The sequence below is a fragment of the Hyaena hyaena genome, unplaced genomic scaffold (genome assembly GCF_003009895.1).
Source record: "Hyaena hyaena isolate Hyena2069 unplaced genomic scaffold, ASM300989v1 scaffold_770, whole genome shotgun sequence".
NCBI classification, from domain to species: Eukaryota; Metazoa; Chordata; class Mammalia; order Carnivora; family Hyaenidae; genus Hyaena; species Hyaena hyaena.
In genome coordinates this window covers 374169-378994 of record NW_024081405.1, presented here as the reverse complement: position 1 = coordinate 378994, position 4826 = coordinate 374169, and the positions used below count along the sequence as shown (strand labels likewise).

General features: G+C 42.2%; 1 non-coding gene across 1 annotated transcript; it reads right to left on the bottom strand.

Moving 5' to 3' along the window:
• Positions 1–4417: 4417 nt before the first annotated feature.
• TRNAK-CUU lies at positions 4418–4490 on the bottom strand. The gene has a single exon. It is a non-coding gene; the product is annotated as a tRNA-Lys (tRNA).
• Between the last annotated feature and the right edge of the window lie 336 nt (positions 4491–4826).

Sequence of the window (4826 nt, the reverse complement as noted above, 5' to 3'; positions counted from 1 at the left end):
TCTCTTGTGCTTTTTATCTTCTCAGGATGGGGATGCTTGGAAATACTCAGTCATTGTTTAATTTTTATTTTTGTTCTTCATTTGTTTTTAACAAACTACTTCTTATTGAAAATTTGATTTTATTCTTTCCACGTGCCTTTGAAAATTGTACACCTATTCCTGAAAAATGTACTCATGTTCCTGAAGACAGAGTAGGAATTGATACATTTTCTGAACTATATATCCCATGTCCATTCTTACTCATAGTTTAATAATTTTGATTGTTCTTTTCTGGGTCCTTCCTGGTTTTGCCATATGTTTTTTGTGTGAAGGCATCAGCACCAGCTAATACTTGAAAGAGCTGGTTCCTGGCATGAAGAATAGGAAAGAGTGTGTGTGTGTGTGTGTGTGTGTGTGTTTAAGAATACTTCTGGCTATACTTCATCTCCATGTACCTAGTATTAGCACAAGACTAAGACTCAGCATTTATTGGGCTGTCTGCTTTGTAGCTAGTATGGTTTTAGACACATAGATGCCACAATAATAAGATCTGAACTTGCCCTTCGGAGGTTTTCAGTGTAATAGAAGTGGATGGGACACAGCTGATGACACAGACAGAATGTGGTAGCAGCCATAAGGACATCAGTTTCTTATGTTGAAGAAAGATTCATAGAGGAGGCTCTTGCTCTTGTTCGTGAATGCTGAGTAGAATTTTAATATCTGGAGTTATTCTAGTCAATGTGAACTGAATTCTCCACACAAGATCTTAAAACATTTGGCATTGAGATGAGGCATTGCTAATTATAATTTAGGATGAGGTCATGAAGAACTTGAAAAACATATTAAAAGCAGCAGATAAAACTATGAAAGTCAATTTTGTCATCCAGTTTCTTAATAGATTCCTTCTGGAAAGTGAGATTCTTTAATCCTCTGGACCTGCTACTCTTCCACAGCACCCTTTCCCTAAAAGTAGTCATCTTCCTCATAAGCACAGATATCTCTATCTCTATAACCCATGCACTTAAACTTTCACCTTGTAATTGATTCCACACAGGTTTTATCTTCCTTCTTTTCTGGAATATAAGCTCCATGAGAACAAAGCCCCTTTATTTGTCAGCTTTGAAACCTCTCAGTGGGATTGCCAGCAGTAGGTATACCATTAGTTGTCAATAGTACGGATTCACTATTGACTTCAAGAGATTTTTTTTTTTAAGTTTCTTTTTTTTTTGGTTTGGTTTTGAACAAGACCACGAGAGTGAGGGAGAGGCAGAGAGAGAGAGAGAGAGAGAGAGAGAGAGAATCCCAAGCAGGCTCCACACTGACAGTGCAGAGCCCAGTGCAGGACTTGGACCCACAAACTGCAAGATCATCACCTGAGCCAAAATCAAAAATTGGATGCTCATCCGACTGAGCCACCCAGATGCCCCATGATCTCACTATTGTAGTAACATTATCTTTTTTGTAGTAAACAATTTTTTAAATTTTATTGAATTTGAATTATTTATGAGAAGTTTTTCAACACTGAATAATATGAAAAATAAGATCTCTGACTGAAATAGCACTTTATAGGCAGTTAGCTATAAAGTGATAGACACCTACCAGTTGAGTTTAAGGAATGGAGACCCCTGTTAGGGGTTGAGCTGTGTGCTGCAGCAGGGTAACATTGAAGTCCTAACCTCCAGTACCTGTGAATATGACCTTACTTGGAAACAGGGCCTTTACAGATGCAATCAAATTAAGATGTCGTTATGGTAGACCCGAATCCCATATGACTGGTATTCTTCTAAGATGAGGAAAATGCCATGAGACAGATACACAGGGAGAAAACAAGTATTAATTAACTAGGGCAGCAATTGGAGTTCTGCAGCTGCAAGCCTGGGACCACCAGTGATTGCTGGTGACACCAGAAAGCTAGGAGAAAGAAGCCTACAGCAGGTTCATTTCCATTGTTTTAAGCCACCAGTTTGTGGTACTTTGTGATGGCAGCCCTAGGAAACTAATATACCCTGCTTAATTCAACAGTTCAGCATGTATTTATTGAACATCTGCCAGGTGCTAATTTAGGTGCTTGAGTTACATTAATGAGCAAAGACAAAAAGCTGTCATTCCAAGGGGTAGAGAAAGTAAAGAATCACTAACAGTAAGTTAGAAGGTAAGAGCAGTTATGGTGAAAACAATGTAGGGTAAAGTGGGTGGTGGGGAAGTTGCGGATTAGAACAGTGGTTGGTCTCATTTATGATTTGAAGAAAAATTAGGCAACTGTGACCTAATTTATATTTGGCCTCTGCCCCTGGTTGCTGACACAGATTACACCAAATGCCCAAGAATTTTTTGGGTAATAGAAGTGGTTTTTTCCTAATGAGGCAATGCCTAGTGGGCTCCTGGATCACTTCAGGATGAGGGCTGGTCACCAGAAAGACCCAAGCCATGGATCCAAAGCTTAGAGCTTTCAGGGCCCCTGGGTGGCTCAGTCGGGTAAGTGTCCAGCTTCAGCTCAGGTCATGATCTCCTGGGTTGTGAGTTCCAGCCCAGCATCCAGCTCTGTGCTGACAGCTCAGAGCCTGGAAGATTCTGCTTTGGATTCTGTGTCTCCCCGTCTCATGCTCATGTAGTAATAAACGTTGGAAAAATTAAAGAAAAAAAAAACAAAACTTAGAAGTTTCACATGCACGGATACCCGGAAAAGGAGAGGGGCAGGAAATTGAAGCCTCCATTTAAGATCTCAGCCCTACTACAGAGTTCAGAGAAGGAAGCCTTATGGAAGGAAACCTTATGGAAGGTCTGGGCTTCCGCATACCTTGCCTTACGCACCTCTTCTCAACATGGCTGTTCTGAATTGTATCCATAATAAACCAGTAGTAAGTAAACCGTTTTCTAGAGTTCTGTGGGCTATTCTGGGAAATTATCAACCTGAAGGCTTGTGAGAATCCCGGATGGATAGTCACCTGGTCAGAAGTGCGGGAGGCCTGGTCTTGCTGTTGACTACCCACAGAATACCCACTTTAGACAAGTTGGTCACTCTCCCAGCTGGAAACAGCAAACATCCTCTTGCTAAATGAGTGACTTTATCACTTTCAACGCTCTCTCTCCTGTGGTCTGCTCTCCCTATAGAGAAGTTTTATTAAGATCATAGACTTGCCCTTAAGAACATCCAATCCGGAAGGGGCTCTCCCTTGTAAGGACTCCCACTCCTGCAAAATTATTCAAGTAAAGCCCAGATCCTATAATAGGTTCTTCCTAACACTTTCTTAACAGACACCCCACATCCCTCCATGCAATGTGTATTGAAGCAAATATTTTTTTTTTTATTTCCTGAAGGGGGATTGTCGGGGTTAAGAGATGGGAGAATGGTGAGCACAGAGGACTGCAAAGAAATAGAATGGTAGCCTGCGGGGAAACTAGGTCAGAGTTTTTATTCTGTTTTAAAATAAAGAAATAACAGATCGTTTGTTGGGGGGGGAGGGACACGAGGGAAAAACTGGTCGTTTGGTAGGAGGAAAGCCGGTGGCTAGCACGCGGGGGTAGGGGCGCGGGTGCTGCGGCTGCGGTGGGCCTGCGTTAGGAGCGGGGCTCGCCCCCTCCCCCCACCCCGGGCGGGGTCCGGCGCTGCGGGAACGAGCTTCCTGCCCGCGGTCCCGCCGCGCGCGCGTCCGTCTGTCTCTTCAAACATCTCAGTGAAGAAGGCGGAAATCCTGCCTCCCCAGATACCCAACTGCCTCTCCGAATGGTCACATCTCCGTTCTTGTGTGCCTCTCTGCCAAGGGCCTCACCTTTAACGGAATACTAAACTTCATTTCCACCCAATTGGGTGGATGGATCCCGAGTACAGTCCCAGGAACAAGGGAAGAAAACGTGAAGTAGGCACCGCCAGTGTACAGCCGACCACGGAAAGAAACGTTTCTCACGGTGGATTTATTTCTCCAAGGGATAGTCCTCGCTCGCCCCCCGCCCCTCTCCTTAGGACACGCCCCATACGGAGAGGAAGAATTAATAAACCTAAATGTGAAAGAAAGACATTTTCTTTGAAGTCCTCCCCCACCTATCCCCCCGCAGCTGCTTTTACGTAGGATCTGTTAGTTCTTGAAAAGCCGCCAAAATTGGGATTCATAATATTGTTCTGATAAAAGGAAAAACTGCCCTGTACCAGCAACGATGCAAGTATGCATGGGAACACGGAAAACCAGTCTCAACTTTAAACTGTAACCTTTCAGTTTCCTCTGTGCTTTTAAGGAGGTGGTTCAGCATCGCTGAGAGCGTTTGATTTCAAATGTGGAAGCGTAGCTTGAGACCGATTTCGTTTGCAAAATGGTCTTTTTTCCATAGATTTGCTTAATACATTAATTCAGTTTAAAGAACTCTTCTTAGATACGATTATTTGGAGGAACCCCAAAATACTTAAAGGGGAAAGAAAGAAAATCAGAGCCCAAAAAGCATCTTACGCCCAACGTGGGGCTCGAACCCACGACCCTGGGATTAAGAGTCCCATGCTCTACCGACTGAGCTAGCCGGGCGCTTGCACAACAGCTGTGTTTTTTTGTCCCTTGATCAGTATTCAACTACATTTGATTTTTGTTTCCCAATATTATTTTTCCTTATAAAAATTTTTATATCATATTATTAAATATGCACTCCCGAATCATTTTTAAAAATTCTTTAAAAACATTTTAAAAAATTTTACTTACATGTAATACTTTTACTGCATGTATATCCCAAGATCACTGAAAACTTACATGAGTCTTTTATTAGAATCATTGAAACTTTTAAAAGTGTTTTAAAATACTTACTGCCCAATATGTTATGTTCTTTACAAAAACGCTTAATTAAGGCTATCTGCCTTCTATCAAATG